This window comes from Neofelis nebulosa, chromosome 5 (assembly GCF_028018385.1).
Source record: "Neofelis nebulosa isolate mNeoNeb1 chromosome 5, mNeoNeb1.pri, whole genome shotgun sequence".
Lineage (NCBI taxonomy): Eukaryota > Metazoa > Chordata > Mammalia > Carnivora > Felidae > Neofelis > Neofelis nebulosa.
This window is the reverse complement of record NC_080786.1, coordinates 18,411,675-18,424,547: the sequence shown is the minus strand read 5'-3', so window position 1 is coordinate 18,424,547 and position 12,873 is coordinate 18,411,675. Positions and strand designations below refer to the sequence as shown.

At 38.2% G+C, this 12,873-nt stretch overlaps 1 long non-coding RNA gene across 1 annotated transcript in view; it reads left to right on the top strand.

Annotated features, from left to right (window-relative positions):
* LOC131511745 (uncharacterized) overlaps positions 1-12,873 on the top strand; it is a 129,322-nt gene that overhangs the window by 52,259 nt on the left and 64,190 nt on the right. The window contains exon 2 of the long non-coding RNA XR_009261707.1: positions 2,953-2,986. This is a non-coding gene — a long non-coding RNA (uncharacterized LOC131511745). The remainder of the gene's footprint in view (positions 1-2,952; positions 2,987-12,873) is intronic.

The following is a 12,873-nucleotide window of genomic DNA, read 5'->3' as shown; positions in this document are numbered from 1 at the left end:
CACCAGGAATATTGGGCTTAATGAGCTTTTAACAAACCAGGCAGCATTCAGAGATGAAGAAATGTCCCTTGGCCCTTTGACATTTTCCCCAGGAGGCCTGGGCAGCACTGAATTCACCCATTCCTTAGCACTCAAAGCATTTCCAGCCTGCAGTAGCATTTTTAGTGCTCTGCTTTGAGCTCTAAAGTACAGTGGCCCATGTGTGGACTTTGGAATTAACAGTCTTGGCTTTAAATGTTGGTTCTTCCATTTACGAGCCGTGTGATCCTAAGAGGTCTCCTTAATCTCCTTGAGCTTTGGTTTACTCATTTGCAGTAAGAGGATAATAATGGCAACTTGGGAGCCTTGTTTTATTTTTATCTTTAAGATTAAAATATATATACAAATAATACTTTTATAAATATAATATGTATATTCGTTGTGTATATATATGTATATACATACATATGGAATGTGATTTTAATTCAAATATAGTTAACATACTGTGTTTATATTCATTTCAGGTACACAATATAGTGATTTAAGCAATTCCATATATTACTCAGTGCTCATCATGGATAAGTGTGCTCTTATTCCCCTTCACCTATTTTGCCCATCCCCCACCCACCTCCCCTTTGGTAACCACCAGTTTGTTCTCTATAGTTAGGAGTCTGTTTTTGGTTAGCGTCTTTTCTTTCCCTTTTTCATTTGTTTCGTAAATTCCACACGTGAGTGAAATCATATATTTGTCTTTCTCTGACTGACTTATTTCCCTTAGCATAATACTCTCTAGCTCCATCCATATTGTTGCAAATGGCAAAATTTCATTCTTTTTGGTGGATGGCTGAGTAATATTTGACTGTATATATGTATCATGTCTTCTTTATCCATTCATCAATTGATGGATTCTTGGGCTGCTTCCATAATCTGACTGTTGTAAATAATGCTGGAATAAACATAGGGGTACATATAACCCTTTGAATTAGTGTTTTTGTATTCTTTGGGTAAATACTCAGTAGTGCAGTTACTGGATCATATGGTAGTTCTGTTTTTAATTTTTGAGGAATTTTCCATAGAGGCTGTACCAATTTGTATTCCCACCAACAGTGCATAAGGGACCCTATTTCTCTACATCCTCACCAACACCTGTTGCTTGTGTTTTTGATTTTAGTCATTCTGTCAGGTGTGAGGTAATATCTCATTGTGGTTTTGATTTGCACTTCCCTGATGATGAGTGATGTTGAACATCCTTTCATGTGTCTGTTGGCCATCTGGATGTCTTCTTTGGAGAAATGACTGTTCGTGTGTTCTGCTCATTTTTAAATTGGATTATTTGGTTTTTGGATGTTGAGTTGTATACTTTATTTATATGTTTTGAATACCCTTTAATTGTTTATCAGATGTGTCATTTGTGAATATCTTCTCCCATTCAGTCGGTTGTCTTTTAATTTTGTTGTTTCCTTTGCTACACGGAAGCTTTTTATTTTCATGTAGTCACAATAGTTTGTTTTAGCTTTTGTTTCCCTTGCCTCAGGGACATATCTAGAAGACATATCTAGAAAGGTCTTGTTATGGCCAGTATCAGATAAATTATTCCCTATGCTCTCTTCTAGGATTGTAATCGTTTCAGGTCTCACATTTAGGTCCTTAATCCATTAATTTTTTAAAAATATCTATTTATTTTTGAGAGAGTGACAGAGCCTGAGTGGGGGAGGGGCAGAGAGGGAGAAGGAGACACAGAATGTGAAGCAGGCTCCAGGCTCCGAGCTGTCAGCACAGAGCCCGATGTGGGACCTGAACTCAATAACTGTGAGATCATGACCTGAGCTGAAGTCGGACACTTAGCCGACTGAGCCTTGGATATGGTGTAAGAAAGTAGTCTGGTTTCACTCTTTTGCTTGTAGCTGTCCAGTTTTCCCAGCACCATTTGTTGAAGAGACTTTTTCCCGTTGCATGGTCTTGCCTCCTTTGTCAAAGATTAATTGACCATATAATCATAGGTTTGTCTCTGGGCTTTCTATTCTGTTCTGTTGATCTATGTGTCTGTTTTGTGCCAGTACCATACTGTGTTAATCACTACAGCTTTGTAGTATGTCTTGAAATCAGATTGTGATACCTCCAGTTTTGTTCTTTCTCAAGATTTATTTGGCTATTTGGGGTTTTTGTAGTTCCAGACAAATTTTAGGATTGTTTGCTCTAGTTCTGTTTGAAAATGCTGCTTATATTTTGATAGGGATTGCATTAAATGTGTCTGTTGCTTTGGGTGATATATAGACATTTTACCAATGTTTGTTCTTCCAATTCATGAGCATGGAATGCCTTTCCATTTCTTTGTGTTGTCTTTAATTTTTTTTATCAATGTTTTATAGCTTTTAGAATATAGGTCTTTCACTTTGTATTTTTGTATTGTCTTCTACGCATTTATAGTGTTGCTTTTATCATAGAAGTCTTTAATTGAACTAGAATTGATTTTTGTGTTCATTGTGAAGTAGTAACCCAATTTCATTTTGTTCATTTGAATTTATTTCCAGCAACATTTATTAAAATAATTCATTCTTTACCCACTGACCTGCATGGGTCTATTTCTAGTCTTCATTCTGTTTCATTGATTTATTGGTCCAACCTGTTCCACCAGGGATAGAGGTGATACACATTTTATATTATACTGACCTTAGGTAATACATAGTTGCTGTTATAAACCCTTATTAATTTGAACAGTTTAGATGTAGATGGATGTTGAATTTTACTGGATGATTTTGTATGATTTTTATGCATCTACTGAGACAAACATATGGTTTTTCTTCTTTTATATTATAGCATGGAAAATTCTATTAATTTAACTTTCTAATATTAAACCAACTTTGCATCCTGGCATATATTCAGTTTGTACACTGTTGAATTTGAATTATTAATTTCATGTAGGATTGTAGTATCTAGTTAGATAATTTTTCCTTTTTTTATTGTCCTTATCAGATTTCTACATCAAGGATACACAAGTCTCTAAAAAGTGAGTTGTGGGGAATTCCCTCTTTCTCCTTTCTGAAAAATTTTATGTAAGATTTCAATGATCTATTCTTTAAGATATAAAAGAATTAAAAAAAAAAGGTTTTTGGGCCTGATGTTTTCTTCACAGGAAATTAAAAAAATAGGTTTAGGGGCGCCTGGGTGGTTCAGTTAGGTAAGTGTCCAACTTCAGCTCAGGTCATGATCTCATGGTTTGTGAGTTCGAGCCCCACGTGGGGCTCTGTGCTGACAGCTCAGAGCCTGCAGCCTGCTTCAGATTCTGTGTCTCCTTCTCTCTCTGCCCCTCCCCCACTTGTGCTCTGTCTCTCTCTATCAAAAATAAATAAATGTAAAAAAAAACATTAAAAAAATAGGTTTATAGGAGATCTTTTAGGGTTTCTAGTTCTTGTGGGTTAGTTTTTGTAAGTTTTATCATCTTAACTTTAAAATGTACTGGCATAGAATTGTTGACAATATCCTCTTAATCTGTTTAATTTCGGTAGCATCTGTAGTTAGGTGTTCTGTTTCATTCTTGACATTATTTATCTGTGCCTTCTTTCTTCTTGGCTAGGCTTGACAGACGTATGTTTAGTATCTTTTCAAAGAACTGATTTTTTTAGCTTTGTTGATTCTCTCTCTCTTTCTCTATGGGACAAAAGTAGAAAAAGTTATATATAGAGAGAGAGATATAAATATATATCTCTCTAAGATAGAAATATATATCTCTATATATATCTTTAGATATATAAATACATATCTCTCTATCTATATCTATCTATCTACCTATCTGTCTATCTCACGTTTCCTTATTTCATTTCCCTCCCTGCTGTGTCAGAGTCCTGTATTTTTGTCTATTACTTTGGTGGCTACCATTTATATTTTAACATGCCTATTTAATGAAGTCTAAAGTTTATACGTTTGGCTTCCTTCCTAACAGCACATTGACCATAGAATATTATACTTCTGATCATCCTCTATTATTTTATGTTACTGTATTTTTGCTATTTTAGTTCTATCCTGACTTCCCTCCCATCACTCATTATTGTTTTAAACCACTAATATTTATTATTTATTTACTCTCACCACTGTTATAGTATTGGAAGCCCTAGCCTCAGCAGTCAGACAACACAAAGAAATAAAAGGCATCCAAACTGGCAAGGAGGAAGTCAAACTTTCACTCTTCACAGATGACATGGTACTCTATGTGGAAAAAAACAAAAGACTCCACCAAAAAACTGCTAGAACTGATACATGAATTCAGCAAAGTCATAGGATATAAAATCAATGTACAGAAATCAGTTGCATTTCTATACACCAATAATGAAGCAGCAGAAAGAGAAATCAAGGAATTGGTCCTATTCACAATTGCACCAAAAACCATAAAATACCTAGGAATAAACCGAACCAAAGAGGGAAAAATCTATACACTGAAAACTATAGAAAGCTTATGAAAGAAATTGAAGACAACACAAAAAAATGGAAACATTCCATGCTCATGGTTTGGAAGAACAAATATCATTAAAATGTTGATACTACCCAAAGCAATCTACATATTCAATGCAATCCCTATCAAAAATAACACCACAGTCTTCACAGAACTAGGACAAATAATCCTAAAATTTGTATGGATCCAGAAAAGACCCCAAATGGCCAAAGCAATCCTGAAAAAGAAATCCAAAGCTGGAGGCATCACAATTCTGGACTTCAATCTGTATTACAAAGCTGTAATCATCAAGACAGTATGGTACTGGCACAAAAACAGACATATAGATCAATGGAACAGAATAGAGAGCCCAGAAATGGACCCACAAATGTATGGCCAACTAATGTTTGACAAAGCAGGAAAGAGTATCCAAGGAAAAAAGACAGTCTCTTTATCAAATGGTGCTGGGAAAACTGGACAGTGACATGCAGAAGAATGAACCTGGACCACTTTCTTACACCATACACAAAAATAAACTCAAAATGGGTGAAAGACCTAAATATAAGACAGGAAGGCATCAAAATCCTAGAGGAGAAAACAGGCAACAACATTTTTTACCTCAGCTGCAGCAACTTCTTACTTGACATGTCTCCAGAGGCAAGGGAAACAAAAGCAAAAATGAACTGTTGGGACCTCATCAAGATAAAAAGCTTCTGCACAGTAAAGGAAATAATAAGCAAAATTAAAAGGCAACCTACTGAATGGGAGAAGATATTTGCAAATGACATATCAGATAAAGGGTTAGTATCCAAAATCTGTAAAGAACTGATCAAACTCAACACCCAAAAAACAAATATTCCAGTGAAGAAATGGGCAAAAGCCATGAACAAGTACTTCTCCAAAGAAGACATCCAGATGGCCAACCGACACATGAAAAAATGCCCAACATCACTCATCATCAGGGAAATACGAATCAAAACCACAGTGAGATACCACCTCACATCAGTCAGAATGGGTAAAATGAACAACTCAGGCAACAACAGATGTTGTTGAGGATGCGGAGAAAGGGGAACGCTTTTGCACTGCTGGTGGGAATGCAAACTGGTGGAGCCACTCTGGAAAGCAGTATGGAGGTTCCTCAAAAAATTAAAAATAGCACTAACCCTACGACCCAGCAATTGCACTGCTAGGTGTTTATCCAAAGGATACAAAGATGCTGATTTGAAGGGACACATGCACCCCAATGTTTATAGCAGCACTATCAACAATAGCCAAAGTATGGAAAGAGCACAACTGCCCATCGACTGATGAATGGATAAAAAAGCTGTGGCATATATATTCAATGAAATATTACTTGATGACCAAAAAGAATGAAATCTTGCCATTTGCAACAACATGGATGGATCTAGAGTGTATTATGCTAAGAGAAATAAGTCAGACAGAGAAAGACAAATATCATATGATTTCACTCATAAATAGAATTTAAGATGCAAAATAGATGAACATAAGGGAAGGGAAGCAAAAATAGTATAAAAACAGAGAGGAAGACAAACCATAAGAAACTTCTAAATACAGAGAACAAACTGAGGGTTGGTGGGGGGAAGGGCTAAAGGGGTGAGGGGCATTAAGGAGGACACTGGTTGGAATGAGCACTGTTATATGTAAGTGATGAATTACTAGATTGTATTCCTAAAAAAGAGGAAAATTTAACTGGGCTTCATAGATACATTGATATTTATGGTACACAGAATTTGCAGAAACCACATACGTTCACACCCAGTAACAATTCCATGTTCTCTAGCTGCTTTTGTTTCTTCTTGTGTCATATGTATTTCCTATGGTTTTTGACCTTCTTTGTTTTCAAATAAAAATATTAACGCTATAAAAAATAAACAGTTAATATTTGTTTAGATTTCCTCATATATTTGCTAATATCTTTGACCACTATCTTTCTTGAATTTTCAGATTTTTCATCAGGGTTATTTTTCCTTAGTCCTGAAGTACATCCTTTAACATTTCTGTATCGAAGGCCTATTGGTGGTAAATTCATTCTGTTTTTGATTTTAATTCTTTCAAGAAATTGACTTTAATTATTCCTTGTTCTTGTTAAACCTTGTTCCTGGTTTCTCAAAGAAACCCAAGTTTCTTTGGGTACACACATCTAAAATGACAGTTATTTTCTGTGTGCACATGAAAGATATCACTTCACTGTCTTTTGGCTTTCATTTTTTGCTTCTGTGAATTCAGCTCTAATTGCCATTCCTATGCAGATGATCTTGTTTCTCCCTTTTAATGATTTTCTCTTTTTCTTTAGTGTTCTGAAGATTCACTGATTTGTCTCAGGGAAACGAAACCACCTTGACATGAAGATTGCTATCTTTCACCAATTCCAGAAAATTCTCAGCCATGGTTTCCTTGAATAACGCCTCTTCCCCATTCTATTGTTTCCTCCTGAAATTCCAATTGGACACAACTTGGATGCTCTTAATGTTATTCTATATGATTTCAAACTTCTATTTTACATTTCTATTTCTTTGTCACTTTGGGATGCATTCTGGCTCACATTTTCAAAGTTGTCTTTTTCTTTAAACACATAGAACATTGTTATTTTTCATTTTGTACTGTACAATTCTGGTATCTGAAGTCTTTGTGGGATTGACTATATTAGTCTATTGTTTTCCTAGCTCTCGCTCACGGTACATTGTTTCTCTGTGTTTTGTACTTTTATATGTAAACTGTTGGTTGTCGTTGGAACTTTATCTGTGAGAGTTTTCTGAGGCTTGGGATGATGATATTACTCCAATGAGGATTTCTGTTTGCTTCTGCCATTTACCTTGGCATATTGCTAACACAGGCATAGCTTTAAATTAAATTCTGTACTTGAGGGTGTGTGTGTGTGTGTGTGTGTGTGTGTGTGTGTGTGTGTGTTTATTATGTAGCTATCATGAATTTGGACCACAAATTTATGTGAGAGCTGTTCTGTGGTAGTGAAATTAAAAAAAAAAAACACCAACAACTTTTTCCTTTCAGGCAGTGCTAAGGATGAAATAGGCAAGTTTACTTTATTCTCCTTGTTTATGTTTCATTTACCGTTCCTCTGAAGGGCGTAGTCAGACTTTTCAGCTTGGGTGGCCCTACAATTTTCCTCCCTTGTCTGTATCCCTATAGCCCTGAGTACCAAAACTTCCTTTCCATTTAGGCCATTTTGCTTCAGTTCAAATATTTATTACCTTTTTCTGGCACTACTATAATAGCGACTTTGTTTCTTGGTCTCCAAGCCTTTCCCCCGTTTTTATTTTTATACTGCCATTTGAGTGATCTTTCTAAAAAATGAAATGGAGAATAAGATATTCGTACAGACAGAGAAGAAACATCTGGCGTTCCAGGAGCTTCTAAATTGTTTGTAGACTGCAGGTGGAGTCTCACCTCATCCACAGCAAAATCCCCAGCCACTCTCCTTACCCTCTGTATTCTATACTTAAGCCATACTAGATTATTCATCATTTTCCGAATACTCTTTAGCATCATCTTGTCTTTACACATGCTGTGAACCCTTCTAGGATACCTCTGGATCTCATGATTGGGACTAAGGTGAGGCAAGTGAAGTATCTAGGGTGCGGGATGTGAAGAGGCTCCTGGGTTTATGCAAGTGCTTTACTGCCTCTGCCTAGTGAACTGCCTAATGCAAATGTCAAAGCCAAGCTATTAGCTTACCTGTGCTCCTTCCTAAAAAAGGAATGTAGATTATGTTCAGTACCGTATCCACGAAGATGGGGACTATGTCTGTTTGGCACTGTATCACCAGTGTCTGGAATAGTACCTGCCACATGGCAGGTGCTCAATAAATATTTGGTGAATGAATGAATGAATGAATAGTTCTGAGTTTCTTGATGGCAGAAAATAAGTCATATTCTTCAGTTCCCTTCCATCTCATCATTTGTTCATACTAGATCTGAAAAGATGTTTGCTTGTTAATTGAATAACTAAAAGGGAGTTCTTTGTGGTCCTATCCAGGCCTGGGAAGTTTCTGGGTGAAGCTTACTCCTGTTACTCATGTGTTGCCTACTTCGTTACAGCCCCTGTCTTTTGATGCTTTATGGTGGGGTGTGGGTGCAGTTAGGCCGAGACTATCAAAGCTGGCTGGCCATCAAATCACCTGGAAGATTCTAATATACACATGAATTCTTGAATCCCTCTTACAGAGACTGTGGTTCCATTTTTTTGAGGCAAAATTCAGGAATCTGCATTTTTACAGAATCCCTTGGTTGTTTTTTTTTTTTTTTAATTTTTTTGATGTTTATTTATTTTTGACAGAGGGAGAGAGACAGCATGAGTGGGGGAGGGGCAGAGAGAGAGGGAGACACAGAATCTGAAGCAGGCTCCAGGCTCTGAGCTGTCAGCACAGAGCCCGACGTGGGGCTCAGACTCACAGACCATGAGATCATGACCTGAGCTGAAGTTGGACGCTCGACCGACTGAGCCACCCAGGCGCCCCTCCATTGGTTGTTTTGATAATCAGTCAGGTTTGGGGACCAAGCCACCCTGGTACCACCAATATAATTTTAATTTTCTATATATTTACATGAATGTTAAGAGAATAGTAATTGCCATAATGATTCCAGAATCCTGAGTGTTTTAAAAATACTTGCACATCTGCGAATATTTCTTTTTTTAAAAAAAAGTTTATTTTATTTTTTTTAGAGAGAGAGAGAGAGAGAGAGAGCGCACATGAGCAGGGAAGGAGCAAAGAGAGTGGGAGACACAGAACCCAAAGCAGGCTCTAGGCTCTGAGCTGTCAGCACAGAGCCTGACGTGGGGCTTGAACTCACAAATTGCGAGATCTTGACCTGAACTGAAGTCGGACACTTAACCGACTGAGCCACCCAGGTGCCCCATTTGCAAATATTTCTTAAACGTGCCACAGGTCATTCTGAAAGCATGGAGTAGGAGGAGAAGATGCAGCCACGAAGGTAGTATTTATATGGCTCATATCTGATCTCCACTTATTTTCCATCTTCGGGAAGATTCTAACACCATCCCAGATGATACCCTCCTAAATGGATGGACTGGAGAGTGTTGACCAGTGAAGAAGGCAGAAAGGAGGAAAAAGTCAAAATAATTCCAGTGTCTACAGAAAATCACTTTCTCATCAGAGAATGAATTCCATAAATAATTGAGATAGCTGATGGAACATTTTAAATAGCTGAAGGAAAAACAGACACATTCATTGTGAACCTCAAGCTGTTCCTCAATTCTTCAATGATATTTAGATCTGAGAAGTACATTGCAGGCACTTGGAAATAATGGATGTCATGGAGGCGTGATGTTCAAAGACATTAAAAATAATCCACTCCCTTAGAAATAAACACCTAACCTAAGCCATTAGGAATTCTCAGTGAGAGACAGAAATAGCTTCTGTAGTCCCCATTGCTCTCTAATTTCTATTTCTACCATTTCATTATTCATCATTCTGTGCAGTTCACTTTGTCTATTTATTTAAAATGTGATTCCAGACGACAGGCAACAGTCCCAGTGTTCTCTGTCTTACACAGCCCTTTCCGCCCCGAGAAACAGAAATTATATAACTTGTTTTCAATTGTGCAGCCCTGGGAGGATTCACATGTTCGGTTTGGTGAGCTTCCAGGAAATAATTTTAAAGTGTTTATCTGAAGTTTATCCAGACTTTCTTGATCTAGAAGTTAGACAGAAACCTAGCAGAGAATGGAAAGAAAGCAGGCTGTGAAGAGAGGGAACTCTAAGTGTAGCCAGAAGGACTGTGAGCTGTGACACCCCTTGGTATTCACACTTTGGAAGCAGGAGGCACCGTTCTAGGGCCTATGTGCTTGAGAAGCGGCATTAATATGAATATCTGCTGCCATTTACTATTGTTCATTGTTGTAGTTGCTATTGCCACATAACAAGCTACCCCAATATGTCATGGTATAACTGTTTTATTTTGCTCCTGGTTTTGTGGTCCAGGAATCTGCAAAGGGCTCAGCCGGTGGCTCTTGTATAGGTTACAGTCACATGTTCATTATCTGGAGGTTTTACTGAACTCGATGTCCCAACTGTGGCTCACTCATGTGGTTGGCAGTCTGTTAGCTGTCCAAGGGGGAGCTCAGCTGGGGCTGTTACCTGGAGCATCTGTATGTGGCCTCTCCATTATGGTGAGCTTAGGCTAGTCAGACTTCTTACATGGGAGCTGTTTCTCCCAGAGCAAGCATGCCAAGAGCACCAGACAGAACCTGTGTGGCTTTTCCTGACCTAGCCACGGAGGTCTTGTCCACTGTACTCTATTGTTCGAAGCAGTCTAAAGTTCACCCAGACTCAGTGGGAGAGGACATGTACTTCACCTCTCATTGGGAGTAGTGGGAAGGAATTTGTGGCCATTAACAAACAAAAATATATATGGATTATTTGTGGATAACGTCCTAGACTCCAGAGATAAGAGTGATGAACTAGCAGGACATCGTTGCCTTCATGGAGTTTACAGCCTAGATTGCGGGGTGCGGTGGCGGGGAGGGGCGGGGGAAGCCGCTAAATTAATCACACAAATAATTACTTAATTACCACAGTGATTAGTTTGGGCAGAGATTTATAGTTGCCCCCACCCCATCCACTTTCCTTTTTCAGTAATGGAATCTCCTGGAGTAGAAGCAGACATGGGGCTATAAACTACATTTCCCAGCCTCCCTTGCAGTTAGGAGGAGCCATGGGAGTCAGTTCAGGCTAATAAAAGTGATGTGTGTCACTTCCTTGTCTCACCCTTAAAATGAAAATTAGTTACCCTATACCTTTTCCCCACCTCCTCCTGGCCCACTGACAGGTGAATAGTAACTGAGTAGTACCTTGGACCTAGACAGACATGGAAGTTATCCATTAAAGATAGCCTTGCCAGAGGGAATTAAAAGCAAAAGTGAATTACTGGGACCTTATGAAGATAAAAAGCTTCTGCACAGCAAAGGAAACAACCAACAAAACTAAAAGGCAACCAACGGAATGGGAAAAGATATTTGCAAATGACATATCGGACAAAGGGCTAGTATCCAAAATCTATAAAGAGCTCACCAAACTCCACACCCGAAAAACAAATAACCCAGTGAAGAAATGGGCAGAACACATGAATAGACACTTCTCTAAAGAAGACATCCGGATGGCCAACAGGCACATGAAAAGATGTTCAACGTCGCTCCTTATCAGGGAAATACAAATCAAAACCACACTCAGATATCACCTCACGCCAGTCAGAGTGGCCAAAATGAACAAATCAGGAGACTATAGATGCTGGCGAGGATGTGGAGAAACGGGAACCCTCTTGCACTGTTGGTGGGAATGCAAACTGGTGCAGCCGCTCTGGAAAGCAGTGTGGAGGTTCCTCAGAAAATTAAAAATAGACCTACCCTATGACCCAGCAATAGCACTGCTAGGAATTTATCCAAGGGATACAGGAGTACTGATGCATAGGGCACTTGTACCCCAATGTTTATAGCAGCACTCTCAACAACAGCCAAATTATGGAAAGAGCCTAAATGTCCATCAACTGATGAATGGATAAAGAAATTGTGGTTTATATACACAATGGAATACTACGTGGCAATGAGAAAAAATGAAATATGGCCTTTTGTAGCAACGTGGATGGAACTGGAGAGTGTGATGCTAAGTGAAATAAGCCATACAGAGAAAGACAGATGCCATATGGTTTCACTCTTATGTGGATCCTGAGAAACGTAACAGAAACCCATGGGGGAGGGGAAGGAGAAAAAAAAAAAAAAAGAGGTTAGAGTGGGAGAGAGCCAAAGCATAAGAGACTGTTAAAAACTGAGGGTTGATGGGGGGTGGGAGGGAGGGGAGGGTGGGTGATGGGTATTGAGGAGGGCACCTTTTGGGATGAGCACTGGGTGTTGTATGGAAACCAATTTGACAGTAAATTTCATATATTAAAAAATAAAAAATAAAAAAAAAAATTAAAAAAAAAAAGATAGCCTTGCCAGTTTTTACCCCCTGTTGTCATTAAGATAGATTAACTTTTACCTTAAGATAATACAACAGGACTCATGAAAAAGTATAATGTGAGACAACAAGGAGATACCACAACACACCTATTAGAATGGGCAAAATCCAGAACACTGACAACACCAAGTGCTTGCGAGAATGTAGAGCAACAGGAATTCTTGTTCATTGCCAGTGGGAATGCAAAATGGTACGGCCACTTTGGAAGATAGTTTGGCGGTTTCTTACAAAACTAAATATATTTTACTCTATGATCCAGCAATCATATGTTGCTATTTATGAAAAGGAGTTGAAAACTTATATCCACACACAAACCTGCTCACAGATGTTTATAGCAGCTTTATTCCTAATTGCCAAAACTTGGAAGCAACGAAGAGGTCCTTCAGTAGGTAAATAGATAAATTGTGGCACATTCAGACAATGGAATAGTATTCATGTGCTAAAAAGAAATGAGTTAT